The sequence below is a fragment of the Ctenopharyngodon idella genome, chromosome 21 (assembly GCF_019924925.1).
Source record: "Ctenopharyngodon idella isolate HZGC_01 chromosome 21, HZGC01, whole genome shotgun sequence".
NCBI lineage: Eukaryota > Metazoa > Chordata > Actinopteri > Cypriniformes > Xenocyprididae > Ctenopharyngodon > Ctenopharyngodon idella.
This window is the reverse complement of record NC_067240.1, coordinates 20,303,872-20,322,633: the sequence shown is the minus strand read 5'-3', so window position 1 is coordinate 20,322,633 and position 18,762 is coordinate 20,303,872. Positions and strand designations below refer to the sequence as shown.

General features: G+C 42.7%; 1 protein-coding gene across 1 annotated transcript in view; it reads right to left on the bottom strand.

Annotated features, from left to right (window-relative positions):
* slco2b1 (solute carrier organic anion transporter family, member 2B1) overlaps positions 1-18,435 on the bottom strand; it is a 207,573-nt gene extending 189,138 nt beyond the window's left edge. The window contains exon 1 of the mRNA XM_051877035.1: positions 18,425-18,435. The gene's annotated coding sequence lies outside the window, so the exon portion shown is untranslated. The remainder of the gene's footprint in view (positions 1-18,424) is intronic.
* Between the last annotated feature and the right edge of the window lie 327 nt (positions 18,436-18,762).

Genomic DNA, 18,762 nt, shown 5'->3' with positions numbered 1-18,762 from the left:
TAGGCTATATTTCTTGTGTTTGTGGGGCAAATATACGCTCAGTTTCGGTTCGTTTAGGCTTATAGTGGCGCGCTCAAGATCACATGGAGACAGACGTCAGAAAGCGCATCCTGATTGCTTTATTTTACAAAAGCACGACATTTTGTTGTTATTGTGAGTATAGGCCTACACAAATAGTAGATATTTACAGGGTTTTTTTTTTTTTTTTTTTTATGATGTATTACTCTTATCTGTATGGTCGGTTAACGAGTGTCGGTCATGAAAATTAACGAAATGAGCATTCAGCCATTAAAAAATGAAACCAAATACGTTTTCTTTATGTTTAAATAGGCCTATTATAATGTTATTTTTCAATTTAATCTATTTGATTATGAAAAGTGAACAGCATGACTAAGACAGAAAACGTCATAAAATGCGCAATATATCGGAAGACATGGAGTGGGCCAGACATGATTTTGACCACTTCATTAAGTTTTGTTTTTTAGAAAGCCTTTCTTTAAAGTGAATTTCGTTTTGTAAAAATTGTATCTTAATTTTAATCAATGTTTCATCAACCAATTGCCTGGTTTTAATAAATAAGAAGCAAATATAGCAGACATTATAATCCTGACATGGAGGCGCGGGCGCGATCACTTGTGACGTGAACTGGAGCGCATCTTATTGGCTAAATGAACCGAAATTCAGCGTATAGACTGCTTGCCTCGCAGACATGAGAAATATATCTATTTAAAGCGTGAAATGTCTACTTTTAAACGAAATAATTCAAAACGAAAAGAAAAGCTACTCTCTGATTATGTAGGCCTAATCCGAATGAAATGTGCATCTCTGCGGAGATGATGAGAGTCAGCAATGTCAATCTTTGCAGCCGACACTGATTCAGAAAACATTAGTTTATTAATAAACAATTAAAATGTCGCCTTGCTGTTTTTTGTCACATTCATAATCATTACTTTAGCCGGCTTTTTATGGCAAGCTTTATGCTTGCGCTTGAGTGCTATATAGCCTATATTACGTAAACGCTCATTATTATGGTTTATTCTCTCCAGTATTTTAAGAAATTAAATTAATTTAAATGTGATTAGACAATATTGGCTTAAATAAACTACTACTAGTCGACTAGAAAAAACGTATTTCACATATTTTCGATCCAGCATGTCACAAAGGTTTGAGCTTGCGCTCCGCTCCCTGACACAAACACAGAGAGAGCATAGTACATTATTATCAGTTTAAAATTGTATTTGTGTATGACTAACTTGCACTATTTGTTTAGAACAAAACTTTGCAGGTCTATCATCTCTAGTCACACACCAATCTTGCAGCTACCTGTGTCCCACCCCAACACACAACAGAGAAAAAACTTTGCAGGTCATATGGCTGAGAGAGAGCATACTCGGATTCAGTGAGCTTATAATGCCGCATTTTATTGTCAGTAAGGGTAAGGGCGTTGTAAAAAAATAAATAAATAAATAAAAAAATAAAAAAATGGCAGAAGTGGAAAAATTAAATATATATATATATATATATATATATATATATATAAAACGGCAATTTAAATATATTATTTCTATAGGTTATATAAAAATGACAAAATAAAAAGGCTGAATAAGCTGATCTAGCATGTTAAATGGTGGCATCCTAGTAAATGAATGGTACACCCCCTTAAGCTCACAGAAATGGTTTGACCCAAGTTTTCAGCAGCCAGTGACACTGATTTGTTCAAACAGATTTTTAACGCGTATTTCACGCAAATTTAACGCCTATTTCACACGTGAAATACACATATTTAATGATTGATTTTGATTGATTTTTTTCACGTGTATTTCACAAGTATTTCACGCGTGAATTACACGTCAAATACACGTATTTAACGCGTTGATTTTTCACGCGTATTTAACGCATGAATTACGCGTGAAATACACGTATTTAACGTGTTGTTGACATGTTAAAAGTCACGTGTTTTTGGCCCTTTTCGCCTTCCATATAGCATATAGGACGAAGACGGAGACATTAACTGAAGAAATGTGAACTCGTACATACGGAGCCCCGCACATGACATGCAAGAAAAAAATAAATAAATCGTGCGCACGACTTACTAATTCGTTCCCTCTATCTACTAAATCGTGCGCACGTTTTAGTAAATCGAGGGAATGAAATAATAAATCGTGCGCACCATTTTAGCCTACTATTTCTTTTTCCTGCATGTCATGTCCAGTTCTTTCTTTTCTTCTTCTTTTTCTTGCTTTACGGCGGATCGCAGATATTAAGTGCATTATGTCCAGGGCTCTGTACGTACAGGTATTTAAAGGAGAATAAAACCCAGCAGGGGCTGGCGCAAAATGCAGCATCGGCATATCGCAGCGGCACTTCCGGTGGCATCTCCAGCAGCCAGGGACTTCTTCGGCAGATGTCGCTAGAGGTCACTAGTGACATGGTCTAAACATGGTCACTAGTAGGTTGTGACGGCTGTCAATCAAAATGTGGAGCGGAGTTGGACTTGGTCAGAACTGTTTCAAAAATAGGGTGACCAGACGTCCCCGTTTTATAGCTCGTTCAAAACAACCCGCATGTACATTGCAAAAAGACCGACCAGCACACAGCAGCCTGCCGGAGAAATTGTGTAGTGATCATGTTCTCCAACAGAGGGGGTTGTGCAGCTACATTTGGTCGGGCGCGCGCCGCTACTTCATGAGGAACGTAATCTGGATCTGTATCTGGACCAGAGCAAATCGCCATTATCGGCAAATCTCAAAATAAACAAAGGTATCGGTTTCAAGGTAGTAACGTACTAACTGTTAAATTAAAGTAATACTGTTTGTATGTTTTATAACAAAGCCTCAACAGGGTGCGAGATTGTTTTGCACAATTTTAAACGTCCACAAAAGTTCCGCAGTCACAACGCAGCAATTTCCATACACACGTCTTAACTACGGCGAAGGTACACTCAGATATGGATAAATAAAAAAATAAAATAAAATAATACACGTACTTTGTGCTTAAAATGAGTCTAAAATGAAAAATAGTTAATAATAGTTAAAAGTTAAAACAGTTGTAATTTATGTATAGGCTACAGTAGCTAAAAACAGCTTGTGAAAATTAAAATATTAAATTCAATAATATTAAAAAATATTTGTTAAATGCCGTTTTATATTTATCTTCATATATTTATGTTGTTTTATTTTTGTAATGTAATGTGCTTTTGTAAAGTCATACTAATTTTATAATAGGCATATTGTTTTGAACTGCTTTTACAGTGGTTACTATTAATCGTGTAAAGGTTTTTTTTTTTTTTTTTTTTTTTTTTTTTTTGGTGAATTGTATTAAAACCAGAGCAAAAATCCTAATAATAAAACTAAATCATAATTATTAATGTAATAATAGCCTATAAGGAACCCACAACAATTAAAAACAAAAACATTCAAAAAATGTATTGTCCCTGCTTTTTTAATAAATAGATGATACAATAATAAATAATGATACAAAGTCAAGTAATGTTACCACAAAAGGAAGTCACTTCAAAACTAGATGCACCATAAGTTACAAAGCTGTAATGTATAGTTTTGTTTCATGTTTCATGTCTTTTATTTTGTATTTTGATTCATGTTGCTTATTTGTGCCAGGTTTCCCTTGCTCCTCATGTGCTCCCTATGTGTCATGTTCTAATTGGTTGTTTATGGTCATGTGGTTTTCAGTTCTGTTCTGTCATTGGTTCCCTTGTCCCTTGTGTCTCTTGTCCATTGGTTGTCTTAGTCATGTGTTCACTAAGTTCATGTATTTAAGCCTCTTGTTCTCCATATTTGTTGTGTATTGATAATGTAACCCTGCTGTTGGTGAGTGTCATGTTCAAGTCAAGTCTGCTCATGTTCAAGTCTGCTTCTGTTCAAGTTAAGTAGCTGTTTTGTTTGTTTGCTCACTTTTGGATTATCAATAAACTGCACTTAGGTTCATCAACTCACCTCCAGTTGGACTGATCGTTACAAAAGCGTGTCGTTATATCTTTCTGCTGCTGGACAACGGGTCCAAACACTCAAAGGATGTTAAGGTCATGTTACTTTATTAGTACGATATAAACTTGCAATTACTGGGAACAGATTGATGCACTGATGTCAGTGCTATTCTAGGCAGACCCGCTGAGATATACATTACACCTATTAAGTAGAACATAGTAAAATCACTGAGCTAATTCACTATTCCAGCTTAAGCTGTGTAAATCGTGCGGCCTCCGATTACAATGTAATGACGTGGATGTATGTTGCTTTAAAGTTTAAACCATGTTTGGGGTTTCCCCGAGCCTTGCAACGAGCCGTATATGGTACGCCATTCTTTACTGTAGTACATCGAACTACCGCTAACATTTTCTGTGTGATTATTTAGATAATCACAATAATAGGCCTGTACATGCATCGTGAGAGGAATGTCAGCGTCATCAACTGCGAACATGAAACAGAGAATTCAGTGCTTATTTATACCAGGGGCCCGTTCTTCGTACGTCGCTAACTCCGTTAGCTGGATTTGATTGATGACGATTTGGCATGATCTTGGATTGTTCGGTTCTTCGACGCTCATTCTGGATTTGCTGTCATAGCAACAGGTCTGTAAGCTCAAACCTCCTTGGGAGCAGGCTTATTTCATGTAAACAGGATTAGATTGCATCTTTTTAAGCAGAGGTTATGCTTAAAGTCTGTCCCAGCCACTGCTACTTTCCCACAAGAGTACCCTAATGTAAATCAGGGACAATAATAATGATTTAAAAATAAATTAGCAAATAATATTATAATGTCGTGTAGTATATCATAATACAGACACCGCCAGTTTTACTCCTTGAGAGATTCATTCGTGAGGGAATAATTACCTAATCATTTTTATAGTCTTACACACATGACAGTCTATGCCGTGCGTGCATTAATTTGAACCGCAACAGATAATATGGGAGTGGCTTGATGAAGTGCAGGAGATGCAGATAACTTGATTGACCCTTAAGAAACTTTAATTAATGCTGTCAAATCTGCTTCAATGGTAAATTAGTTGCTAATTACAACATTGAAATAAAAAAGTGCCTGTACAAATACTAGAAATCATGAATATAGCCTAAATAATTGGGTAATCATGTAAAAAAAAAAAAAACAGTTCCATATCTGATCACATATAAATCTATATATTATGAAGTATATTACTGAATATAAAATTACATACATTATGATATATTAGTAAACATATCATCATATATTTTTCAATATATGAAAAGCAGCAATTCCTTATATATTGTATTTATGCAATATGTTTTTCTTCATGTAATATATTGATCATTCACATATAGGGAAATATATTTTCTTTCCATAAGGGTCAAGGCGCGAAGGAGGCAGTGCACTCTAAAAAGGAATCCTCGCGAGGGGAATGCTCACAGCCTAAGGGCTGAACTAACTGGGAGGCCTCGAGAGAAGCCTTCAACCTCTGACCAGACTTAGGGAACTAAGTACTCAAACCCACCCTCAGAATGAGGAGAGTACAAGCCCGACCTATTAGGTCGACCAGGCTATAGGCTAGAATACAAAGGTAAACTAGGTAAGCCAAGCCAGCAACACGTAGTGGCGTGCGGTCTCAGGGAGGCCAGAGAGTCCAACCACCTGACAACAAGACCTTGCTGACCGATACCCAACTGCTGGGGACTCGCATCAGGGAGGCCAAACTGTGGCCAACTACCTGGTATCAAGTCTTAACTGGCAGAGAAGTACCATACTGTGGGGAATTCGCCTTCAGAGGGGGCTACTAAGGCCAAACATCTTGATGGCAAACGTTCACAGGCTTAATGTAGTCATTGTTAGCTGCCATGCACCCACTTATTAGGGGCTGGCTCTCAGGGAGGCCTGCTAAGGCCAGCTACCTGATAGCCATGCTAACTTGCTGTCTAGGGCCTGCGACACTCGGGCTCGCCCACAGGGAGGCCTGCTAATACACAGGGAGGTCTGCTAAGGCCAGCTACCCGATAGCAAGTCTAGCTAGCTGTCCAAAGCCTGCAACCTTGGGCTCACCCACAGGGAGGCCTTCTAATTCTCAGAGCGGCCTGTTATGGCCAACAAACTGAAAACAAGCAATAGCTGGTTGCCAGATACCCACGCTACTGGGGACTCCACCTCAGAGAGGCCTGCTAAGGCCTACAATCTGAAGCAAGCCCATGCAACTCTACCAAAGACCCCAATACTGCTGGGGGACTAGCCTCCAGGGCGGCCCGTTAAGGCCAGCTGCCTGGTAGCCAGTTCTATGTGGCTAAATACACTAAAAAAGTACCCGCACAATAGGAAATTTTCTCACAGAGAGGCCTCCTAAGGCCTACTTATCCAAAAGCAAGTCATTGCTTGCTGAGCTTTCACGTACCCAAAGTGCTGGGGACTCACTCACAGGGAGGCCTGCTACCCAGAGCATGTCTTGTTGCTACAACATCCGCATTGATGGGGGCTCGCCACAGAGAAGCCTGCTAAGGCCTACTATCTGACAGGCATATCAAAATAGCTACCAGAAAACCTGTTTATTGGGGCTGTTAACAGGGAGGCCTGATAAGGCCAGTTAACTGACAGCGCATGTGGTGGCTGCTAGGGGCCCAACATTGTGGGGACTCACTCTGAAGGGAAGCCTGTTAAGGCCTACTACCTCTTAGCAAGTCTAGTAGCACAGATAGTTTTACTATTCCAACAACGCCTGGGACCTATCACATCGCCAACGAGTGGTGTACTTTTTACCCTTTACGCAAGGGGAGTACAAACATACGCCAACATGTCCTGGAGGAGGCCCAACTAGGCCTACTACTCCAGAAGAACACGGGCATCAGCTTGTGGCAATGCTTAGCTACAAGGGAGTGTACTAAATAACGTACTAAGGTCAAATACCACTCGACCTGAGCCACAATGGTGCAGGGCAGATAAAAACAGAGCTATAAGCAAAGCACTCTGATAACACCAGGGAATACTCTCCGCCTGACTCTGAGAAAACTACAGGGTGGAGACCAACCACAAAGACTCTATCATGACAGAAATTATATCTGTGCTCAGCCCCAGGGTAATAGGGACCTTTCATAGAAAAAACCACCCACACTCAACCCAACGCTTGAACGCTAGTTCAGCGGGCTTAAAAGGAGCCTAGCGAAGGCCTACCTGAGCTCAACTTCTGAAATGCGGGCCACAACAAAAGCATTTACTAATCACAAATAGAAAAAGGAAACCCGTCTATTCTGCCTTTACACCAATCTGCACAATGCAGAAAGGGGGCGGGCCTTGGCCAGACGACTCTCAAATGAGAGGAGGCCAGCACTAGGGATACAAAGGGGAACCTACACTCATCTAATGAGGGATCAGAGGCAGGAATGTTAAACAGACCGCCTTCACTATCCCTAGCACTAGCCTAGGCCAGTTATCAGGGCAGCCCAGGTGAGGGCCAACCCATAACATATAGATCTACCTGGCGCTCCTCAGAGCAGTGGCCTCTACAGAACAACTCTCAGCTGAGAGGAGGCATAATCACTCAAAATGACACCGCTAAGGTGGCTAAAAAATACCATAAAAGTCTTAGCTGTCCTAAATTAATTTTAGGATGAGTGACGCTAACCAGGTAACAATGTCAGGCGGCCCTGTGGGCCGGCACTGGACATAAATCTATCTGAAGCAAAGGGCTCGTCTCTTTGATACATAAAACTCTCCAAACCATGAGTAGAGGAGACAAACTATCCTAACCTGAGGTGGCTATCAAGGCGGCCTGCTTTTCAGAAGGCCAGCCTGCATTCGAGTAGCAGCCTCAAAACCACTCTCAAGTGGTAGGAGGCCAGCTTACAAAATTTTTCTGAATGCCCAACAATCCTACATAGGGAACCGAGGTCTAAAGAAATACATTTCAATCGTGACAACTCTCGGAGTGAATAGATTTCAACCAACATTTTATTAGCATGGAGCATGGAATGTACATAGGCTTGATTTTGGCGGACGAGATTTGCTACGCTGCTGCTGCTGCTGCTGAGTAAATACATAATTGTTCAGCTTAGTCAAAATAACAACAAAGGAAAGGCTGCTGCAGGATGATAGAACCCCCATAGTAGATCTCTACAGGTGGTGCTGGGGAGGAGGTGGGATGATGGGAGTTCTCATATCGTGCGGCATGCTGATCGCAAATAGGATACGATATAAATAAAGCTAAATAAATGAGGAAGTACCTCCGATTGGTTGGTGTCGCAGTACAGAAAGAACCAATCAGCGATTGTTAGAGTTTCATGACTGAACTTTATATTAGTATTACAAAAGCTTAAAAAAGACCTGAGCGCAGTTCCACCTGCGGCCACAGGGTGGCGACCTACCTACATGGAAAAACCATGGAGTCTGCCACCCTACAAGCCTGAAAGTGTCTCTCACTATCAAAGCCAAAGGCAAACCATCAGAATTATTTTCTGTGCTCGTCTCTAAACCTCAGCGGTAAACAGGTCTTAAATGCTGCAGAGCGCGCCTTCGCCTCTCTGAACTTTACAACCACAGCCTCGATGTGGCCTCACAGCCCCAAAAAGCTCAGAGGTCGAAACCGGGGCATCGAGCAGAAAAGTTTTTTCTTTCTTCCCGATGTCTGCCAAGTTCAACCACAAATGGCGCTCCGTGGACACTATTGCCGCCATCAATCAACCGATCGAGGCAGCGGTCTGTTTGGTGGCCCGGAGCGCCAAATCCGTGGTCTGCCTCAGCTCCACGACCGCTTCAGGGGAGAGACCCGCCCCCTGCTCTAAGTCCCTCAGCGGGTCTGCCTGGTATGCCTGCAACACGGCCATTGTGGGCAGAGCAGCACCAGCCTGGCCTGCTGCCGCATATGCCCTGCCATTTAGACGTGATGTCACTTTAAGGGGTCTAGATGGCAGGGTTGGAGCCTTCAGTGTTGATGTCCGCCCCGATACGAGATAGTTTGCAAATGTCTCGTCAATCGGTGGCATAGACACATACCCATAATCTGCCAATCCCTCGACATCCGCGAAATTCGCTCGCTGATTTCGATGGATGGCCGGAGAGAAACCGATCTTCTGTAATCTGCCCGCAGCGCATTCCACAACCTCCATTAACTCAGCATACATGGGGCAGGGTGGCTGAGAGGATTCAGTAATATCAATAAACTCACCTTCTCTACCCTCCTCAGCCATCTCCTGCTCAGCTGGAAGAGCTCTGGCTGTTGGACGTGAGGATGCAGACGAACTCGCATCCTCTCCCAGCAGCGCTGCCTCATCAGCCGCCGAGCCACTTGAGAGACGTCCACGCCCCTCTCAAACTGAGAACCAGTTCTGGGAACCACATGACCTGAGTCTCCGCTCTGCCTCAGCACGAGCGGGACCAGCGCCACCAGGTATAGATACTTAACTCTCTCCCCTCGAAAAGAAAGCCAGACAAGACTGGAGCGTTTTCAGAGCAAAACGATCGCAATTTACACAGGAAGCCCCCTAGAACTTCCTGTGTGTGCTCTTCCCCTAGACTAAAACTAAATCTGCTTTGCTCTGTTCAGGCCGTAGATGCGTATGTCCACAGAGCTGCCCTGTGGTGAAAGTCTGATCAACTCTTTGTCTGTTTCGGACCACCTAAGAAAGGGTGCCCAGCATGTAAGCAGAGGATAAGCAAGTGGATAGTTGAGGCCATTTCTCTTCCTTATGGGTCGGCCGGCCATCCTTCACCTTTGGTGGTTCAAGCCCATTCGACTAGGAGTATGGCTGCTTCAAAAGCATTATTATCAGGAGTTTCTCTCCAGGATGTTTGTGATGCTGCGGAGTGGTCTTCCCCGCACACCTTTGTGAGGTTTTACAATCTAGATTTGGGTTCCGCTCCTGGGACTAGTGTGCTCTCATCCTACAAATGACATGTAGTAATTTTTAAAGCTTTATGTGCAGATTCAAATCTTATTTATATTACATATTATCTGTATATATTTATATTTAATTAAACTAAATGCTTAATAATTGTTAAACTAAAATTACTCGTGTAATGGGCTAGAGGTATAATAATAACTATATAAATAAAACCGTATAAAATAATTATAATATGTAATCATCATTATAGCTAAACCACTTTGTCTTTAAAAATTTGTTACTACGTACTTGACTTTTAATTTGGAGCAAGCGAAACTGGGGGAGTGACTTTATTGTGTCAGACGTGGCACTTAGCTCAAAGCTGGTTGGTCCAATTTCGGTTTGAGATCTCGTACACAGAACATAACCTGCCCCGGAGCAGGTTAGCCGTGGAGCGTAAGTCACAATGGTGATAGACACTGCTAAAAGCCGAGCCACTTCCATAGTGCCTAAAACCCAAGGCTGGCACAAACTAAACTGAACATTCCTAGGTAGCCACCTAAACCAGCTTCATGGTATAGGCCCCACGTTATCTAATGATGACCTTAGGTCCCTAAAAATCTTAGATCACCCAAAACTCTGACACTTCAAACAGTTCATAAAGAGATTGCAAAAAAAAAAAAAAAAAAAATCCATATGAATCAAGTGGTTCAATCTAAGGCTTCTGAAGAGACAATCATTATAAATGATTAACAAATTTTGTTTAGGATTTGAGTGCTCGCTGATCAATGTTTATATGTGAATAAAAGTCTAAATTTATGGTTGTAATTTTCAGTTGAAGGGCAACACAATAAGCGATGTAAGTCTTCACTGCTTTCCTGGCGATAAGAAGAGGAGAAAAGAATGGGAGGATGTCTGTGGACGAATAAAAATTCCTAAACACCCACATCTTTGTTCTTTTCTTTTTAGCCCTGATGCCACAGCTACTGAAAGAGCTTAGAGTTGGATATAAGATATAATGGATATAAGAGTAGGCTTTAACCAAATGCTGTATCTGTCGTGGAGACTGACAAGGGCAGCCCATAACACATCTCAATTGAGACGGACTGCCTCAAAGCTTGCATGTGCTGTGATGTATGTGATATCTGTGATAGCATAAAACAGTAGCATCTTCTCAGCATGTTTAACTGTGTGTAATGCATTCAGGTGACATATCAGATCATTTTTCCACGTCTATCATAAAACAGTAGTTCGATCCAATAACAATAGCCACAGAGACATTGCACATACTAATTTTGTGCTCTGGCTCAAATTGAAAAGGCTGATCGGGTTTTAAAGGGGACCCCGGGTATTAGGACTTGTATGCCTTACTAGATTACCGTTGCCCCAAAGTATTCAGATGAAAAAGTATCAAAGGCATCAGGGCTAAAGTGGAGAGAACAAAGACGCGGGTCTTTAGAAAGTTTTATTTGACATTTTATTCCACATTCTTCATAACTTCCCATTCTTTTCTCCTTTTCTTATCACTAGGAAAGCAGTGTAAGGGTGGTTTCAGGCTGCAGGGTTGCCGAATGACTAAAGAAACGTTATCAGCAAGATGGTTGAAAACTGTACATTTCTTGTCTATTACCACGCATAGCATCTTATACCAACGACGGAAATAAGCACAGTTATAATAGCAAAATATGTGGGAGAACGTTGCTATAGTGTGACGATACTGTATTGCAATAGGTAGCACTTCAAAGTTAATACCAAATCAAAACTAGTTCACACATCATTTGTAATGAAAGAGTTTAATGACAATATCTGGTAATGGTTACACTTAAAATAGTTACAAAATAGATGTATTAGATGATAAAAGCTTATACCATTAATTGTACCCAGCATATATGTTGAATGTTACCTGAGAGATAGGAAGGGGGAGAGAGAGAGACTTTAGAAAAGAGAAGAAAGAAAGAGCCAGAGACAAGAAGCCCCAGTGAAAAGAAGAGCCAGAGAATAAAAGAGAGAGCCCAGAAAAAGAGACAGAGAGTAAAAAGAGAAAGAGCAACAGTTACAGTCTTGTTTTATATCTTCCTTGACCATGTGACTAAAACCTAAATGTGAGCCATTCAAACTGACCAATCAGAAGATTAAAACTCCCCCCCCCACTGTACTAAAGGTGTGACAATTAGCAGACCCCTGAAGTACATACATCTTAACCTATTGGCCTCGATTACTATCAGCACCTTTGTGTCTTTAGAAATTCCAAAATGGCCCTTGGAGGGGGTTGGGAATGGGAATCAAATGTCTTTGTTCATTTTAAAATATCTTTGGATATTTTTATTATTACAGCAGTAAAGACTTGCGTTGCTCAGATTTCATTAAAATATCATCAAAATATGAACAAAAGTCCTATGGGTTCGGAACGACATGATAGTGAGTAATTGGTGACTTTTTTTATTTTTTTTTTAGAATTTTTATTTCTGTGTAAACTATGCCTTTAAATAATATTCCCCTGGTTTCACAGACAAGGCTTAAGCTAGTCCTAGACTAAAATGCATGTTTGAGCTGTTTTAACTGAAAGCAACTTATCCTAAAATATGTCAGTGCCATTGTTTTTACTCAAGATGAACACCAATAATGTTTTTTTTTCTAGTGTATATTTATAAAAGCTATTAAATATCCTAAATGAACTAAGGTCTAATCCTGGCTTAGGCTAAGCCCTGTCTGTGAAACTGGGCTATAGTCTCTGATATGCATTAAGCTTTTCTTGTGTGCAGGTGCACAGGAGGTCTGTTTTAGTACAAACACAGGGCCTGTTTACACCTGGTCACTTCATGCGTTTTTACTGATTGGATAGCTATCCGTTTTTTAATTTCTTCCATTTACAACACGCAAATGTGTCTCCACAAAAGGAATATAAAGCTGATCTTCAATTCCTGTGCTATATGCACATTTAAAGGAGTTCACATCAACGAAAGCAACAAATGTAAGCAAATTAGCTCAAATTAAATTATTAATTTATAGAGAATTTTAAAAGAGTCACTTACTTTACGACCGAGCAACTGAATTGTCCAGCATTCATTTGCACAGGCCGTAACTATAAGCTCTGTGGTGCATATGAATATTCAACTATCTTGAAAACACTATTTATTAGCAAGGACATTAAATTTGACACTTTTCTTTAAAAATTTGAATTTTAAAAGACTTTATGGATTTATTGACACAAACACACGCACGCACACATTCACACAAGTTGCAGAAAGAAAGGAAGTGAGGAAAGAATGAGTTAAGAGAGTGAAATGATGAAATCAAATTCCTAGCAATATATGCACTTCATAAGACCTGATCTGAACGAAACATCAATCATTAATTTAACCCTTCTATCGCTTCTTAGGCAGGTTATTAGACTTTATATCAATGCACCAGGTCAGCTAGAATCTGGAGGTACTTGCATTTGTCATTTGTGTCTTTAAATGCGATTCCCTTTCATAGGAACATCGACGCTGCGTTGAATCGCAGGGAGTATGGCTAAGCAATGCAGCGTCTCGTTCCCTATTCAGGGAACCAGGGTTACAAACGTAACCCGAGACGTTTCCTTTGTCGGCATCCTCGGCTTGGAGAAAGGTGTTTCCCAGGTTTCGCCCATGATTCGCTGCAGGTCTTTTCGGGTCCGGATTGATTTCGTGGGTAGCCAATCACGTTCTGGTGTGCTGGCAGAGGAGTAGAGACTCCCTCGAGGCTGAAGTTTGAGGTGGGCAAAGACCTTAGAGTCGTTGATTAAACTTTGTGGCAAAACTTAACTTAGAACTTGAGACTCTCAACAAAAATAAAGAAAACTAAGTAAAAGAAAGGAAAGTGAGTGAGTGAGACAAGAGTAAGTTGGATGGCTTTTAATGAAACTGCTTGTTCTCATTTTCATATGATCTTGATCTGCCTTGATCAGGTTGTCTGTTCTTCATCGTCTGCTCGCCATTGTCTTTTCTTTGTCTGTCTCTGATTTCTCTAAAAATAATGCAGTACATTTTACACAGATTTCATTCAAGCCAAAATTTAAGTTATGAACAGAGATTTACACTCATACCAAAGAAGGCACACTTTCATTACATTACATTCATTACAGGATTTGTGAGTGATCTGAGCATAATAGTCACAAGTATAGTTTAGAAGTCCATTTAGAATTGTTTTTAGAACAATTTGATGCAGTTTATATATAAGAGTTTCTGTGGGGTTTTCTATGGACTTCAATTCTGTGTCACTCAGAGGTCACGCAGAAGAAGAAGGCCTGTTTTATCTCTCTGTCTTGGGGATCAAACACAGCCTTGTGTTTTCTTCTTGCGGCTCAAGTTGCATTGTCTTTTAAACCATTTAGTCTTGTGTTTTACTGCTCCAATTTGACAACGTTCTTTCTTAGCTAGGAAACATGCATGGCCATAAAGAACTTAGCCGGGGGGTTTGGTAGACTGAATGCGATCCGGGTGGTGGGTGATGCACACCAGCTATCCGATCAGAGAAAACGCATGAAGTGACCAGGTTTAAACATGTCCACAGACATGTCCCTGATAGCATTTTTTTTTTTTTTTTTTTTTTTTTTTTTAACACTTGAATGTGGGTAAACCTGAGAGAACTGTTTTTGTCAAAGACTACGTCCGGATCATATTGAGAACCATGGTCAAAACTGGTTTCTGCTTTTTCTTTACTTTTTGTTGGATCCATAGATTCTGTACTATTTCAGAAGATGCATAATAGTGCCCTCCTACCGTATAACAGTGAAAACACGGATTGCCGGAAAATTCCGTCAATGGTGGGGAAATGAAAGTGCCAGTACAAGTCCAGGAAGACTTAATGTCACGTCATCATTCATAATAATAGGTTTGGCCAATCATTGCTTGACACCTAGTATAAATGAGCACTGAATTCTCTGTTTCACGTTTGCAGTTGATGACATTGACGTTGCCTTTCCGGCGTGGGATATAGCTCATCTAAATTCAGCCTGACTTTATCATAATCTATTAAATTACTGATATCTTTTAATCAAAAACTTAAGCTCCAGTAAACCACTGCGCGAGCAATGTTCCTCTCGCATGTTACAGGTCTATTATTGTGACAACAAATAATCACACAGAAAATGTTAGCGGTAGTTTGGTTTACTACTTCATAGTGAAAACGTTAATAATTTAGACAGGATATGTTAAATGCTACAGTGTCATTTAAGTTCCTGTCAGCCTGTCATTTTGAATGTTCATTGAGCTGTCGCGGCAATGAGAGCAAAAATTCAAATTTAAGAAGAATGCAGGTCCTCTCTTTGCAGATTTCTATTGTTTTCGAATTTCATTTCAGCAATCACATTGAGGACTCTCCGGGCCTATCATCAAAGACACGGCTGCATCTTCACCATTCTCACGTCATCACATCAGCCATTTCTTCTCATTGAAAAGTATTTTCATCGTTTTATGCACTTTGATGTCGATTGGGTGTAGAATCGTACCCTTTTGCTCTTTCTCTTTTTACATACAGTACCGGTCAAAAGTTTGGAAACATTACTATTTTTAATGTTTTTGAATGAAGTCTCTTATTCTCATCAAGCTTGCAGTTATTTGATCAAAAATACAGAAGAAAACGTCTCAGGTTACGTATGTAACCCTGGTTCCCTGAACAGGGAATGAGACGCTGCGTCATACGCATTGGAATGCCTCTGCGTGATTGTGTCGTGAAGCACTCGTAAATCTAACCAATAACATGACGAGACGTCAGAAGCAGGTGACGTCACGGACCAGGAAACTATAAAGCATACCCAGAACAAAGAACGCTAGCTTCTGAAATATGGCTGAAGCAAGACGCTCACAGGTACGCCGGGGGTACGGCAAAGCACCGCAGCGTCTCGTTCCCTATTCAGGGAACCAGGGTTACATACGTAACCTGAGACGTTCCCTTTCATGGGAGCTGTAGACGCTGCGTCATACGCATTGGGAACACTATCCCAACTACACCATAGTGCCAAGTACCTGTCTGTTATCTTGAGACAGCACAACTGACCCCGGAGTGGAGCCGACATCAAGGTTATAAAACCTAATAAATGTATGCTGGGAGGACCACCCAGCCGCATCACATATGTCGTGGATGGAAACTCCTGACATTAGCGCCTTGGAGGCCGCCATACCCCTAGTTGAATGGGCGTGGACAGGAGATGGCTGCCCAGCCGCTTCATAAGCGAGTGAGATGGCCTCAACCACCCACTTGCTCATCCTCTGCTTAGACGCCGGGCCTCCTTTCTTAGGAGACCCATAGCATACAAACAGCTGGTCTGTTTTATGCCACAGGGCAGCTCTGTGGACATACGTGTCTAAAGCCCTTACTGGGCACAGCAGATTGAGTTTTTCCTGATCCGAATTTGCAAAGGGAGGAGGACAGAAGGCCTGAAGTACGATGGGCCCCGGGACATTGGTGGGGACCTTTGGCACGTAGCCAGGTCTAGTGTGAAGAAAAGCCTTTACCATACCAGGCGCAAAGTCTAGGCACGAAGGAGCAACTGATAGTGCTTGAAGATCTCCTATTCTCTTCAGAGACGAGATAGCCAGTAGAAACACTGTTTTCAAAGTGAGGAACTTCTCAGAAACCTCCTCCAGTGGTTCGAAGGGAGCCTCAGCTAACCCTTCCAATACCACGGCCAAGTCCCAGGCCGGGGTTCTAGTACGGACAACGGGCCTCAGCCTCTGAGTACCACGAAGGAAGCGTATAACAAGGGGGTCTCGACCCACCGAGGAATCCCCCAGAGGAGCATGATAGGCCGATATGGCTGCAACATAAACCTTCAGAGTCGAAGGGGATAGACCATCCGAGAACTTGTCTTGGAGAAATTGCAGCACTAAGCTGGTAGAAGAATGGACAGGGTCCACATGACGTTGTATACACCAAGTAGCAAATAGCTTCCATTTATAGGCATAAAGCTTCCTCGTGGAGGGAGCTCTGGAGTGGAGTATGGTCTCCACAACCTCAGTTGGGAGACCAGCATCTATGAGCCTGGCCCCCTCAGAGGCCAGGCCCACAGTCTCCATAGTTCTGGGCGAGGATGAAGTATCATGCCGCCCGCTTGAGACAGAAGGTTCTGCCTGAGAGGAATCTCCATCGGAGAGCCGTCCAAAAGAGACACTAGGTCCGAAAACCAAATTCGGGTTGGCCAGAACGGGGCTACCAATATTAGACGGACCCCGTCCCGGCGCACCCTCTCCAGAACTCCTGGGAGCAGAGCGAACGGGGGAAATGCGTACAGACGCAGCCTCGGCCACGTCTGTACCATGGCATCCAGGCCCAATGGTGCTGGATGTGACAGAGAGAACCATAGTGGACACTGGGTTGACTCCTCTGAAGCAAACAGGTCGACTTCTGCTCGACTGAAATTTTTCCAAATGAGCTCCACCACCTCGGGGTGGAGCCTCCACTCCCCGCGCCTCGGCCCCTGCCTCGACAGGGCATCTGCTCCCACATTTTGATGCCCTGGGATGTAAGCTGCTCTCAGTGAGAGGAGCTTCCCCTGGGACCACAGGAGGATCCGGCGGGCAAAATTGTATAGTTGGCGAGACCGCAGACCCCCCTGGTGGTTGATATATGCGACCACCGACATGTTGTTTGTACGGACCAACACATGGTGGCCTCTCAGGTCTGGGAGAAAGTATTTTAATGCTTGGAATACCGCCATCATTTCCAGACGATTTATGTGCCAAGGAAGTTGATGGTCCTCCCATAGACCCTGAGCTGAGCGACCACTCATGATCGCCCCCCAGCCCGGGAGGGAAGCATCTGTCGTTAGCATTACACGACGACAAGGAGCCCCCAACACCGGACCTTGGGACAGGAACCAAGGCTTCTTCCACATGACCAAAGCACGAAGGCATCGCCGCGTGACCTTGATCATGCGAAAAGGATTTCCCCTCAGAGAAAACCCCTTGGTCCTGAGCCACCACTGTAAGGGTCTCATGTACAGCAGGCCAAAAGGTATCACGCTGGACGCAGCTGCCATCAGACCCAACAGTCTCTGAAACTGTTTTACAGTGAGTGACCGGCCTAGTTTCACCCCAGTCACGGCCCTGAGAATGGAACTCACACGAGCAGGGGACAACTGTGCCTGCATCGTGGTGGAGTCCCAAACTACCCCTAAGTAGTTGGTAATTTGAGCCGGAACAAGCACACTCTTCTTGGCATTGAGCCTCAGCCCAAGCCTCTTCATATGGGACAGAACAACATCTCGATGTTGAGCTGCCAGATGTTTGAGCTATAATCAACCAGTCGTCGATAGAGTTCAGTACGCGGATGCCCTGGAGTCTTAATGGAGCCAGAGCTGCATCCACGCACTTCGTGAACGTGCGGGGTGATAGTGCTAGGCCGAAGGGAAGAACCTTGTATTGGTAAGCTTCGCCCCCGAAAGCAAACCTGAGGAACTTCCTGTGTTGAGGATGGATGGATACATGGAAGCAAGCGTCTTTCAGGTCTATCACCACAAACCAGTCCTCGGACCTGATCTGTGGGATAATCTGTTTGAGTGTGAGCATCTTGAACTTGAGCTTTTGCACAGAGCGATTTAGCACACGTAAATCTATGATGGGACGCAGCCCTCCATCCTTCTTTGGAACTATGAAGTAGCGGCTGTAAAACCCTGACAGCTTGCTGGGAGGAGAAACCCTTTCTATAGCTCCTTTTTGCAAGAGCGTCATAACCTCCTGTTCCATCACCAGAGACTGCTCGGGGGCCACCACTGTGGGAAGGACCCCGTTGAACTGGGGCGGGCGAGACCCGAACTGAATTTTGTAACCCTTTTCTATTGTGAGCAGCACCCATTTCGAGATATTTGGGAGAAGTTTCCATTCTGCCAGAAAATTTACTAAGGGAACCAGTCTCTCGAGACTGGCCTCTGGTGTTTTTCGAGCACTTGACTTGGCGCCCTGAAGCGGCGAACCGGCAGGGAACAGCCGAATCAAGTGATGACCGGCCCTCCTCGG